The sequence below is a fragment of the Aquila chrysaetos genome, chromosome 4 (genome assembly GCF_900496995.4).
Source record: "Aquila chrysaetos chrysaetos chromosome 4, bAquChr1.4, whole genome shotgun sequence".
Taxonomy (NCBI): domain Eukaryota; kingdom Metazoa; phylum Chordata; class Aves; order Accipitriformes; family Accipitridae; genus Aquila; species Aquila chrysaetos.
In genome coordinates this window covers 6,563,688-6,578,907 of record NC_044007.1, presented here as the reverse complement: position 1 = coordinate 6,578,907, position 15,220 = coordinate 6,563,688, and positions in this window count along the sequence as shown.

The window sequence follows — 15,220 nt, the reverse complement described above, 5'->3', positions numbered from 1 at the left end:
CAGCTTCTCATATATGATGGATAGTGGCTTAGCCAGTTCATCCGTCAGTTCCCTCAGGACCTGTGGATGCATCTCATCAGGTGTCATGGACTTGTGCACCTTCAGGTTCCTTAGATGATCTCAAACCTGGTCTTCAAGTACCTCAGCCTTCTCCATGTTCCAGGTAACCAGGTCTCCCGTTTCCTTCTGGAGAAGGCCCACATATTCTGTAGTCTTCCTTTTATCACTGACGTACCTATAGAAGCTTTTCTTGTTGCCCTTGACATCCCTGGTTAGATTTAATTCTATCAGGGTGTTCGCTTTCCTAACCTGATTCCTGGCTGCTCCAACAATTTCTCTGTATTCTTCAAAGGCTACCTGTCCTTGTTTCCACCCTCTGTAGGCTTCCTTTTTGTGTTTGAGTTTGTCCAGGAGCTCCTTGTTCATCCATGCAGGCATCCTGGCATTTTTTCCTGACTTCCTCTTTGTTGGGATGCATCACTCCTGAGCTTGGAGGAGGTGATCCTTGAATATTAACCAGCTTTCTTGGGCCCCTCTTCCCTCCAGGGCTTTATCCCATGGTACTCTACCAAGCAGATCCCTGAAGAGGCCAAAGTCTGCTCTCCTGAAGTCCAGGGCAGCGAGCTTGCTTAGTGCCCTCCTTGCTGCCCTAAGGATCTTGAACTCCACCATTTTATGGTCATTGCAGCCAAAGCTACCCCTGACCTTCACATTCCCCACCAGCCCCTCCTTGTTGGTGAGAACAAGGTCCAGCATAGTACCTCTCCTCATTGGCCCTTCTATCACTTGGAGAAGGAAGTTGTCATCAACACATTCCAGGAACCTCCTAGATTGCTTATGCCTCTCCAACAGATATCAGGGTAGTTATCCCCCATGAGGACCACAGCTTGTGAACATGAGGCTGCTCCTATCTGTCTATAGAGGGCCTCATCCACTTGGTCTTCCTGCTCTGGTGGCCTGTAGCAGACCCTCACTATAATGTCACCTGTCCTTTCCCTCCCTTTAATCCTGACCCATAAGCTCTCTCTGGGCTCCTCATCCATCCCCAGGTGGAGCTCCATGCACCCCAGCTGGTCATTGATATAGAGGGTGACACCCCCTCATTGTCTCCCCTTCCTATCCTTCCTAAAGAGCCTGTATCCTTACATTCCAACAGTCCAGTCATAGGAGCCATCCCACCATGTCTTCATGATGTCAATAAGATCATAGTCCTGCAGGTATGTGCATGTCTCTAACTCCTCTTCTTTATTCCCCATGCTACGTGCGTTTGCATAGAGGCATTTGAGTTGGACCCCTAATGAAGCTGACTTACTGGCTGGAGTGGCTGGAATTCCTTTGTGCTGCTCTTCAGATGCTCTCCTGCTGACCTGTGATCCCTCTCCAGGCTCTGGGTATCTATTGCTGGCACTGGCATCAAACTGGTAGGAGTGGGATGGAATGAGGTTCCCCTCTCCTGGTAACTTTTGTTTAAAGCCCTCTTCACCAGCTTGGCAAGCCGATGACCAAAGGTGCTCTTCCCCTTCCCTGACAGATGGACCCCGTCAGTCCCCAGTAGACCAGATTTCTCAAAGCAAGTCCCACGGTCTAAGTAGCTGAGCCCCTGGCTGTGGCACCAGTCCCGTAACCATTTTTTGATTTGCCAAATTTGACTGGCCCTTTCAAACCCCTTCTCTTTGACCAGGAGGATTGATGAAAAAACTACCTGCTGTCCAGAGTCCCTCACCTCGGCTCCCAGAGCTCTGTAATCCTTCTTGAGATTCCTCAGACTGATCTCGGCTGTATCACTGGTGCCCACATAAAATAACAGCAGTGGAAAAAAAGTTTATCCAAACTTTTGAAACTTATAGTGGAAAAGAGCTTATAACACTGACAGCAGAATGCTACATTCTCAACCGCATATACTCAACTGCTCAGCTGGTGTGGAGATCTTCATGCAACCAGTACTAAACAGTAATTGTCCACTGATAACTTTTGAAACAAAAACATCTCATTTCCCTCCTTTCAGTTATCGTACAATGAGCACTGTGACCACACTTAGCACATCTTATTTTATATCATAAGTGGATGTAGCACAATGTAATTGGTAGCCTAAGTAGCAGCATTTACAGAGATCAGACCCACGTTCGTGTTGTCAATGCACTTAAAGAAGGAGTTCAAAGAGCGTCTCAGGAAAAAAAAAAAAAAAAGAAACAAGAAAAAAAGGATGATTAATTGCTAAACAGAACATATTCAGAGTGAAAATCATCAAAAGGCTTAAATATAGAGCAGTGACATATCCTGGCTCTGGGAAATTTAGATCAGCTTGCATATTATTGGAAAGAAATAAAGTGGATTTTGATGGATTTAGTCACTGCACTCAAATCGTTATTAAATGCACGTAACATTTCATCACTCTAGTTCTTTACACTTTGGAGTAGCTTGCACTGTGATCATGTTATATTTCGATTCCTTGTGCATAGTCTATGCTAATCTACCTTACTTCCTAAAGATATCTCTCCCTTTAATGCAAAAGAAAGCATTGTAAGAGCAAAATATGTGGAAAGTTTTTCCCAAGGTACCACCTTCCTCTACATGTCTGTTTTGTTGTAATTCTGTCGCCTGCTACTTTATTTCAACCATCAAGCTAAATATAGTCCAATTGTATATAACTGTATAACTCTGCAAGAGTCCTTCACACTCTGCCTGGCCTTATGACTTTTTGTGGCATTTTTAATCCTCTGTCTGCTTAACTTGTGAGATCTGAGCCTTGACAGGAGGTGACTCCCTAGACAGTAGACCTCTGAGGAGTGTTCAGGTGTCAGAAGAAACCTTTGCTGCCGGTCGTGAGTAACCTTGTACTTTTCTCCATCATTCAGAAAGAGGCTGATTCTGTGTGGCACCAACACCCTTCCTTCTCCTGAGCTGCACAGTTGAATATATGAACTTCTCAGTGTCAGATCCCATAATTCAGACCTGTCAAATCTCATGCACTAAACACCAAGTACATACTGTTGACTTCCTCTTCACAATCCCTTACTACTCTACGTGTAGCTCATACATTAACAGACTGCGGCGATGTGGCCTCTTTCCTGTCCCACACGCCCATAACTTTGCAGCTGAGTCACAAAGCCAGAAAAAGACATTGGCCCTGAAACGCAGCTGGAGAGAAAAGGTGCCATCTCATGAGGCCCCAGACTCAAATGAGCTTTGAGAACTTACGCTGAGGAGTTAGTTCCCACAGACGCTTTCTAGCCGTATGATTTGATAGACCAAACACATCCAGAATCACATAATAAACCACAGCCATATTTCATGAATCATGTATGGATTAAGTATTTGGGAGATTTGTATTAGTTCTTTTGCTGTGTCCATGCAACTTCTTGCTACTTCATTTTTAATGTGGCAACAGTGGATGTGATTTGGCCTCAGGATTTATGTGACCTGAAATAGAGACCACAGTGTGTGCAATTCTTACCAAGTATCACTCAGTCAAGCAGCAGAGGAATAGGTCAGTGATGAAGCTATGCTTTGTGTGCTCTAACAAGAACAGGTAACTCAGGATTGATTTGTTTATATAAACTAAATAAGGCCAGGGCAAACTCCCTGGTCCATAGCTGAGCTCTGAAACCAGCAGTTTCCCAGTCAATGAATGGGCATAGTACTGGGATACCACAGGCAAGGAATTATCATTAGGGCATGAATGACACCACCCCTTCTTTGGAAAAAGACACATAGTCAAGAATATTTGGTGGGATGGACATAAGCCATGCTTGCCATTTTCCCACAGAACAAAGACCAGGTCCTAGACCATTGTCTCTATGACCAAAGCAAAAGGAGAAATTAAATGTATGTTCCCCAACAATAGAGTGGAGCAGAGTGAAGTAGGAACTCAACTAAGGTTGTACCATGCAGGGTGTGAGAGCAGAAGAGAAAGAATAGCTTTAAATGTTGGAATAATACAAGAAAATGAAGTTGACATTGTCAATATAGCAGGCCTGAAGAGAAGAGCTGTGGAAAAAGACAGATCACCGAGACACACAGGCTTATGTTTTCCAGGATATTAAAACTGACTATATCTGAACTAGATAAAAAGTGGTGAGCAGAAGGAGGAAGAGACATGTTACTGGCTGTAAATGTTAAAATGATACCCAGGTGCCAAATAAGAACTAAAATGAAAAACCTGCTGGAACCAATCAGAGCAGAAGATCTAGAGACATCAGGGGAAACAAAACAAAACAAACAAAAAAAAAATCAGAATTGCTGCGCTGTTGAAATTCAGCTGATACATTAGATATGTCAGGTACAAGTGAAGATACACAAGTTACCTAAACCCAGACTCAGCCTTTGTTTTGATGTCCACAAAGCAAAAAATAACAGGGTTTACTGTGACAGATAGAAGGGCATTAGATTTCTTTTTCCAGAAGCAATAGTGAAAGCAACACTATGAGAAGAGACAAGACTTTGAAATCTGTAAGGGACAATGTGGTAGTGGCCTCATGGGTCTAACAACATCGCAGTTGATCCAGGAACATGTCAGGATTCACATGGGGAGGTGTAAGAGAAAATATCTTCTTGCAGATGTTTCCTATTTCTCAAGTAGAAGGTAAACAGTGTTGCTCAAGGAAGTATTTTTGCAGGTTTTGGAGAAAAAAAGAAGAAAAGGTGTTGTTTTATGGAGCACTGATGTATACCTAAAAAGAAAAAGAAAAAAGAAAAAAAGTAGCAATACCAGTCTCTGGACCAATGGTGAGGGTGAAGTCAATAGGTTCCCTAGGGCTGTCAGACTTTCATCTTGGAAAGAGAGGGAGGTAAAGCAGTGTTCTTTATTTAAAATGCCAAATATGGAAACCTACATTGAATTATCAGCCATATGGCAAGTCATACAGTAATCCTAACTACTAGAAAGCAGAAAAAAAGAGGTTTTAAAATTGATTTTACACCAGTACTAGTAACACTGAGATAGATATTCCTGTGTGAGAACTGTTATATGGATGTTGATACACACATTAGGTGGGATATGTTTTGTAACTAGAAGGTTACGAACTAATAACTTTACAACTTATTTATCAAGCTCCAGATGATTCTGAGGTGGGATTTTGTTAACTCATCTTTTCTCACATTTCTTGGGATATTATGTACATATGAGAGGGAGATTTGTGGATAGCAATAAAAGTGTCAAGTGCCTGTGACAATCAATAATCACATATTTTATACAGAATAAATGGGAGATACTCTTCAGAAATATTTTCATATGTATATTACGTTGAAGTATTTTGACTACAGTGAAGCAAAGTTCTCTAAAGTGGAGCTGTTCATTTAAACAATTCTTGATTAGACCTATTCACTATGATCTAGTGCACGGTACAGAAGTAACTAGGCCATCTTTAAATTCAGGTAACCACAGCCGCCTTAGCCTTTGCAGTTTCATCTTAACATAACATTATTTAATACAGCATTGCTGTTTCCTCCTAGAAGTGTTTCTCGTGAAAAAGAGGCTGCATTTTGGCAGTAATCATAAAATAATTTTGTCTGTGGTTAAGTTGTTCAGTTAGATGCATATAGCATTTCAAGAAGAGAATAATTTGTTACAGGAGGCTTAAGGACTTGTTTACATGCCTGGTTTACAGATACCAGCTTTTTGTACAGTGGGCGCACAATCAGGTCTGGTCTTTTCTCAGGGCTTTAGTTCATCTGTATCTTGCCATTTTCTTTTTGGAACCTATTAAAATCCTGCCCAAGTGATCCTGCCAACCGCCGTGTTTTGCAGGCCCTCTGATGTTTCATTTTCTTTCTGCCATGTCGAAGCACCATTCAGTCACGAGTCCTGTATCTGGTTTTGCTGGTGTTAGGGTTTGGACAACTTTCTTTCCTACTCATCACCTTACCTTAGCTGTCTGCATGACAAATAGTGTGTTCCTTATGTGATGTAAAACTGGCATTAAACGCATACAATCCTAAGCCAACATGTTTCAAGGACACTTGTTCTCAAGAGTTCAGCCATGTGCCAGCCAGCTTGCTTGTCTTCTGATTCCTATTAAAATGCGCAGTACAGAGTGTATTTAATTAGCTAGATGATACCACAGGAGAGCATTAGAAAATGTCTGGACCCTCACAAAATTGCTCCAAATGAGCCTCCCCTGACCACTCTTTGGTTGTCCACACATATTCCAATCCTACTAGATGGGTAAACAGCAAAGAAATAGTCATCATTGATGCCACACAACACATACACCAGCCTCAAAAGAAATCTTATGTTTCTTGGTAATGAAGGTGAAGAGTAAACTGTGGAAAAAACTGAAAAAAAAGCAATTAGCAGAAAATCAGATACTGTATGGTTATACAGGAGACAGTTGACAGACAATGTGAACAATCCAGAGTCACCAGAAAGCCAGAGTAATCAGACCAGAAAAGTGGCCAGTAGTAAAGTGATATGTCTATAGGTAGGACCCTCAATGCAAAGGCTCCTTCTCAGAAATCAGAGAAAGACAAAATTACAATATAATTTCTGTCCAACAGGAAAATAATTGTAGAAAGCCTACATTTTGAAAAATGTGTGATTTTTTTTGAGAGAAAATGTCAACAGGAACTCTAGTTTTCATTCAGTCAAGGCATTTTTATAGAAAACTTATTTTTTTACTAGCTGAGTATTTAAACTTTCATATAAATGTCCTAATAAAAATGTCTAAGGTATAATAATGGTTTTATCTCCATTGGAAACCCGCCCCAGGTACCTAAATATCTTTTACAAAAAAAATTCATCCCAATGTGACTCACCTATATGGAAAACAAACAGCAACAGAGATTAGAGAGAAAAAATTGTTTCCCTGATCCCTTGACTAGCAGTGTAGCTACCGGTCTTATCTTTCCTCTTTGGAAATATGATTTAGAAGAGGAAGAATCTTTCACTTGCTTGTTATAGGATGAGATCTTATTTCCCAATGTTATGGCTATTCCATATGAATTTGCTAATCAATGCACCACACACATACACACACACACACAAACACAACCTCACAAGTTATACAGAAATAGAATATGATTTAAAAACTTATAAAAATTATTATCCTGTAAATAAATAAGTCACTCACTGCCAATGGAAAATTAATCCCTAGGGAATAAACACTTGTGAAGAAAAGTTCTGTGACAGGTGAAATAATAGAGAAGTAGGGGTCTCTTTAGTCCAAACCTCCTAATAATTGTCTCTCTGTCTCTCACCCTAAGTTCTCAAGTTGGCTTTTAAAATCTCAGGCAGAGCACCAACAGTGCAGTGGTAAACTAAACCATCCAGTCACTTCCACCCAATTAGACCTGATTTATTCCTTCATAAAAGGCAGACTACAACATTCTCAGTTTTGGAAGCTGATGGATATTGACCCTGGTGCAGTAGGTGACCCATTTTTATTGTCTTAGAGTGTCTCACAAAAATATCAGGGTTAGTCCTATCAGAGTTTGCTTAAAGAGACAGATACCACCCGAACTCTCTCTGATAGTATTGTTTTACACTGTTTGGTACTTATTTGCAGAGAGAATAATTTTTAAGAAACCTTGGTAAATGTGCCTTCTGCATTGTGCCTTTTTTTCTACTTTCTTCTCACCTGATGGCCATTTAAGATGTTTTAACATTGCCAACTCTTACTCCTCATTTCCTAAACTGGACTCTAGATGCCCACAAATGTATGCTTTATCTTTCAGCTTGCATCAGTATCTTCATGACATCTAATGAATAACACTCCTTAAGCTGTTTACTAGCAACAAGGCTGTTTCCATGCCACCTTACACTTGGTGTCTGTTAAAGGATCCTGTTGTCAGAAGGATACATGGAAAAAGAAAAAAAATGGTTCAGACTGCATACAAGGAAAAAGCTTTTCATCATAAGGACCATCAAACATCAGAAAAGGTTGCCCAGAAAAGTCATGCTGTTGCCCACCCTTGGCAACTTTCAAGAATCAGAGAGGATAAAGTTCTGAAAACCTGGTCTGTCTTCATAGCTGACCATCTTTGAGCAGGAGGTGGACTAGATGTTTTTCTGAGGTCTCTTCCAAGCTGAATTTTTCTGTGATCCTACAAATGAGAGTCACTAAAACCAGGGGACTCACCTCAGAATTCTTGTTATTGCCTCTGCCTGTGTTCCATGAGGATAAAGCATTCCCTTCATCTAAACTTATTGATTATTTGGAGGCAAACTCAGTGGGAAATCTCTTCTGTTGGACGCTGATGCACATGATATTTTGCTAGTACCTGTGTAGGAGTGTATATTTTCCCATTGCCCATCTCAAGATAAAAATCATATTGGAAAAATCTAGGATGAAGCAAGACATCAAGACAGCCAGTGATGAAAGAGGTGAAGTGTTATTGAAGTGCTGACTGGAACAAAGAGGTCTAAGATGAATTCTTCTCTCTACCATAGCCCTCAAGCACGATGCCAGTACAGAAGCTTTTAAATGTCTCTACCTTTCATATAGCCACCTGTAAAGCAGAAACAGAACATCTTTTCTTTCAGTTTTACACACCGAGACTCTTCCTATAGGCTGTCGTTCCCCACTAGTTTGTACAGTACATAGCACACTAATGTCTGCCCCAGTCCTGCCTGAGCTCTCCAGATACTGCTGTAATACCCAGAGCCAGGAACCAGGGGTAGGAGGAGGTGTCTGGCTCATGTTAATACAAAAAACCCTAAGTGTCAATGTGACCCAGTCTTTTCTTGTTATATTACCACATTTCTGATGGAGAAGAGTTTAGAAAAGCAAAATAGCAGCACCGGTTTGCTAGCTGTTGATTGTGTTCAGATGCTACAGTTGTGAGTGCTACAGAAAAAACATAGAAGGGTAAGTAGGCAGGTACAGGACAAGATGGCCTGCACCAGCCTATTCCTTTCATCTATGAATAACTAGAATGATTACTGCTCTCAAAATAGTCTTTAAAATTCAACAGAGCCTTTGTTTTTCTATTTGATCAAGTAAGTACCTATCCTGGCATTAACATAAATGCATATTAATCCCAGATTAGATAACACTATCACTTAGTGATGATATACCAGAATTGTACAAAAAATATCTGTGAGTATTTCAGTATTTTCTATTAGTATGTCTCTGTAGTTTTTCACAGTGAATAGAAGAACAGTACTGATCTTCCCTATTGAGGCTTGGAAATGGAAATGGGTCATAAAGCTTTGTGACCTGGAGGTGACATTAATTATCAGAATCAGAGAAGTGCACTGACAGGAAAAGGGATGCTGTAATGTAATTCCAGAACCAGCACCTTTGATAGATCATTTTAGACACCTTCAACAAATTTTCTCCTGTTTCTGAATCTCTCACTGCATCCTTTTAGCACCTCACTTTGTATCATCCATCAGAACATAGATGATACCTCTTTCTTCTCCCTTGCTTCCCTCTGGATGACCCTGCTTTTCTCTTTCTCCACAGACTAAGATGCCTAGGATTTCCTACTGGTTTTTCACTGTGAAAGAATAATTTTTAGCAGCCATTTGGGCATAAGTGGAACCCCCTCACTTATCTTTAATGGTCACACTACAGAACATTACTCTTCGTTTTCTGAAGTCCATAGTGGAGAAGGTTATTCAGCACCTATTTGTATCCTCCTTAAAGGAAGTTTTCTTTTCACCTTTCCTAATCACTGTGTTGTTATCTGAGAATGTCTAATACTGTATAATAGTACTGCATAACAGTGACACAGGCCCTAACCAGACTGTAGCTGATGTTTTGGACCTCTCTCAAACTTTTGTGGGTGAGGGCCTTCAAGAACAGACCTCTCAAATTGTTAGTGGTGTTCCAGGAGGTGTGATTTTGTATCATTAACCTCAGAAAGTTCAACAAAGCCAAGTGTAAGGTCCTGCACTAGGTCGGAGCAATGCCTTAATATCAATACAGAGTGCGGGATGAAGGGATTGAAAGCAGCCCTCTGCTCTGGAGAAGGACTTGGGGGTACTGGTAGATGAAAAATTGGACATGAGGCAGCAATGTGCGCTTGCAGCCCAGAAAACCAACCATATCCTGGGCTGCATCAAAAGAAGCGTGGCCAGTAGGTCAAGGGAGGTGATTCTCCCCCTCTACTCCACTCTCATGAGACCCAACCTGGAGTACTGCATCCAGCTCTGTGGTCCTCAGTACAAGAAAGACATGGACCTGTTAGAGTAAGTCTAGAGAATGGCCACAGAAATGATCAGAAGGCTGGAGCACCTCTCCTATGAAGACAGGCTGAGAGAGTTGAGGTTGTTCAGCCTGGAAAAGAGAAGGCTCTGGGGACACCTTTTTCCAGCTTTCAATATGTAAAAAGGGTTGACAAGAAAAAGACTTTTTATCAAGGTCTGTAGTGACAGAACAAAGGGCAATGGTTTTAAACTGATGGAGGATAGGTTTAGACTGCACATAAGGAGCAAGTTTTTTACTAGGACAGGTTATCCAGAGAAGTTGTGGGTGCCCCACCATTGGAAGTGTTCCAGGTCAGGTTGGACAGGTCTTTGAGCAACCTGATCTAGTGGAAGATGCCCCTGCCCATGGCAGGGCAGTTGGAATAGATGATCTTTAATGGTTGCTTCCCACCCAAACCATTCTATGATTATCTGCCTTTGCAACTTCAACCACAAAATACTTCACTGTTCACTGAGTTATGTTGATTCTTTGCCGATAACCATACTAAAATGACATTGAGCAGGTTACTAAGACATTTAGTTCTTGTTTGTGGGTTTCCTGCCGTGTTTAATGAACCACATTAAACCTTCCAGGAATTCAGCTTATTAGACAGATGAGCATGAGTTGAAAAGGTAAGCTCCACATTTAATTGGGGACCTGCATATCAGCACTGTTTATTTCAAACCCTCTAGCACAAAGTTTTCAGTCTGTGCATAATTAGAATACTGTTTACTGCTGCATCAGTTAGGCAAATCCAAAATGTTTCACACAGAAAACAGTCTGTAGCTTTTTCTCTACATATGCATTCCTTGGAGTAACAAGTACTGCTGGTCTATCACCTGTATGGAAACAGAACTCCTCAGAGTCCAGTTTAATGAGTTGCATATGCAATACCATACTAAAATAAAATACTTTTTTTTTTTTGCACTCAGAAGTAATCTAACATCTTGCTTCTTTGACCTATATTCCATGTGTGTTGTTTAATGCATCCTGTAGCAGAGCCAAAGCCTGTGGTTAGTACTTAATATGCTTCTGTTATACTCTCATTTGCACTTCAGTTAAAATCTCCAGATGCTGGAGATAAGTAGATCCATGAAACCAATTGCAGTGCATATTCCAACCAGCAAAATAGTGGCATACTTCTCTATATAGGACAATATCCAGTTAAAAGCTCTCATCTCTCAGCACCTGAAAAATAAGTTACACTGTTTTAAAGTGGCGTTGTGGATAATGACAGATGGGAAGAGGGAGAGAGAAGAGGAGAGAGGGAGAAAAGAAGTAAGGAGGGTAGGACTTTAGTTTGTCAAAACTCTGTGGTCTTTGTTTTGGTTAAGATGTTTTTACTAGGAACAAAATAACATCCTAAACCTCTAAGTTCTAATTAAATATTTTCCATTAATATTGCAGTTATTCAGCAAAACAGAACTAACCTTTGAGTTATGCAGGAGAACACTGCTTTTTTTTTTTTTGTTTTTTTTTAATTTTTATTTTTTAAATTTTTTGACAAGGCTTCAATGCTTTTTTCAATGATAGTGTTTAATGAGTTTGGGATCCTTGGTGTGCCTACGAGACTAACTATTTCATTAATACAGTTGATTTCTGTTGTTATTACTATAAAAGTATCCAGCAGCTTCAGAAATGGGCCAAAGCTTCATTGTTCTAGGTATTGTACAAGCACAGGCAAGAAGGCATCCTTACTTAGAAGATTTTACAGAGTAAAACATAGGAGGTACAGGCAAAGGTATAACAATACAGACTCACACAAAAATATGGCAGTGATTACAACATACTAATTGTCCATCTCCTCTCTCAGCTTCATAACAAAATAGTCGTTAAGAAAAATAAATCTCTTGTTATGCACTTAACCATTTCCCAGACTTCAAGTTTAATTTAAATCTAAGACACAGTAGGAATAACTTAGCTGAACTTGAGCAATTAGCCTCCATCTACATCATGATTTTGATTAGGATCAGTAGCATGATTTTGAAGGGAATCCCTGATTCCTACTCAATTCACACTAGTTGGATTCTTTTTGGAGAAAATAAAACTAGAAGCTCTTCTCCAAGTTTGAACATAATGCACACCTACACCTAATGGATTCATAAGAGAAAAGTTTCCACTATTTAATTGGAAACTTCCGCAGATGTTCCTCATATGGAGGAACATGCAGTCTTCATAAGAACCACAGAATCATTCAGGTTGGAAAGGACCTCTAGAGGCCTTTAGTCCAACCTCCTGCTCAAAACAGAGCAATTCAACACTGAATTCAGACCATGTTGTTCAGGGCTTTATCCATGGCTCCATTTTCTTGATAATGTCCTTGTATGTATTCAACGGCTCCAACTAAGTCCCCCCTGAAGGTGTTATTCTCCAGGCTGAAAAAGACCATCCCTGTCAGCCTCTGCTCATAGGGCAACTTTTTCAGTCCCCAACCCCCTTGGTGGCCCCCTAATGAACTTGCGCTTCTGCTCTCCTCTCCTGAATGGACCCTGCCTCACAAACTTCATTGCCAAATTGGGACCGACAAGTTCTTCTAATGCACCCAGCACAAATCCTTTTCTGTCTCACAGCTTCTTTTTCCTCCTTTCACTTTCCCTGTTCAGATATTTAGTATGTAATATTATTTCCAGCTCAAGCCTCACAAAGGAGACAGAGAAGACTCAAGCTGGTTGCCTAAGTGCAGCCATAGTGCCATTTTGAATGCCATAGGGTCTCTTTGCTTCATCTCCAGCTGCTCTTCCAGAAGGGTGCTGGTGACCTGTAGGTCCCTTGTCATATCACTCAGACAACATGGATGTCGCAGATATCCTAAAATGTCTCGGGCAGAACAAGATGCCTTTATTTAGACAATTATATTGAGGCCCTAGAGATCCAGACCACTGAACTGATGGATGCTACTGAAATAAACCGAGTGAAATCTCCCTTGAGGTGGGATTCAGTAAAGCTGGCCTCCTCCCAGTGAGTTATGGCACTTGTTTTCTCACAGCTTGCCAGGCCATCTGTGAGTAGGTATGATTCTTTCATAAAAACTTTTGCAGGTAGAAACACCTCAGTGTGGCTCATGCAGTAATTTTTTAAGTCAGTGCTCTCCATTTCTTTATCATTAACTCTTTCAAGGAACAGAAGGATTATTTTTCAAATCAAAGGATATTCTGTGAGTTGCTCTATCTGGTTATTAGGTTTTAGGTGTTTGTAAGGCAAGAGTTAATAGGAAAGATGCTGAGCCTTGAAGCTCTGAGATGGGATATTGGTCCTCGTGCCTTTAAACTAAGCTAGGAGAAATGGATCTGCCTGATGCAGAAAAGAAAAACAAACTGGGAAGCTGGCTTGATAATTTGTTGTACAAAAGGGGGAAAGTAGTCTTCAGAGGCAATCCTTTGAGAAGGTATATAGAGCCGATCAGACATCTATCCACCCCTGCAAACCACCACACCACCAAGACTGACCGACTGCACTCTGCAGGTCACTGTGAGATACAGCAGGTCATTTGGAATATGCTGTTTAAAAGCAACGGAGACAGAAGAGTACTAAGCAGCAATTTGAGTGAGAGTTTCAAGGGCAGCTGAAGGAGAGGGCCATGTGACATGAAAGACTCTTTCCATATATATTAAAAGTGAAATGAGGTGTCAGAGAAATATCAGGATTTCTGGTAGCTTCTCCAAATCAAGCTATGGCTTTGATCTGTGCAAGGCTGATCCCTCTCTAACTCTTTTAGCAGTCTTTCTCCATTAGGATATTTCAGCAAGCTAGCTAGCAGACATTTCTTCCCAGAAAAGTTATTTTGGTATTCAATCCATGATGTCAGGTGACTGAGCAAAATGCTTAAGGGAATTGATTACTACTTGTTAACTCTATGGTTTGTTTTTCCCTCTGTCATTCTTTCTTGCAATAGACGGACAGACAGACATTCTAATTTTTAATCCATATATGTATTCTAGCAATGTCTTGTACACTCCCATTGTCTCTACAAGTTACACTTGCTAGGCAGATCAGGTATCATACAGGCACAACTATGTATTTAATATCCTTTGTTTTTCTTAGACATCCATCCACAATTTGCAATGGAAAAATATGCAGACTTAAAGGAACTTAAAAATGGGGAAAAAAAGAATTTATAGGTTCAGTCAAACAGCAACTTTAAAAATTCACTTTCTAGTGTAGTTTTACATTAAAAAATGTCATAGCCCCTTTGGGGCTTTAGTAATTCCCAAATAACACTAGCTAAACTCTAGTTCAAGGCTCCTTTTCAAGCTTATCCTCTTTCAGACCTCTTTTCTCTGATGAGCATTCTCAAACACTATTTTCTATCCCAAAAGCTGAATTATGCTTTGGGCTGGGTCCAGTGAGCCAAGCTCCTCTAGAAGGTTATCAATAATTGACTTGCGGCTCCTACTCCTTTGTCTGATAACACAAACCCACTAGCAATGACTGCAGCAAGGTACAGCCTAGAAATCAAGCCTTCCAGCTGGTGATGTGAAAAGAAGAGTCAACTCAGGGCTGCAGGAAACTTAATGCCTAAATTTCAGTGTGACAATGATATGATACTCTACTTTGCATTGGGATAAAAAATGAATAGTGCTAAAGTCTCCTAGCACAGATAACCTGTAGTAGAATAAGTACATATATGTAGATGTGTGTGTGTGTATGTTTATGTGTATATATGTGTGTGTGTGTGTGTATACACATATATGTATGTATATGTTTTTCATATAACAATAATTAAAAGACATCCTCTCCACTTTCCTCTATAAGCCAATTTGGCTCAGAGGGGAAATCACTGCTGAGAACGTGTCTTGAAATCAGACATTCAAACTATGTTTGTTCTCTTGGGATGGGAATTGACACCTCTGTGGTTAGGCTACTTTGGGAAAGCCCTAATCTCCACAGTAAGACAGGAGCTCTGGGTTTCTGGGACTGCTCATTAAAACAAAATAGCTTTTTAAAAACCTGTTTTTCAAAATAAATTTCCCTTTAACTCCCGGATGCCAGCAGATTTCTCCCTTGTGATAAGTCCACTAGCAGCTCAAAAAGAATGAATAAATAAGAATGAAAATGCCTGTGTGCTAGCAAAAGCCCCAAAGCAGGACTTG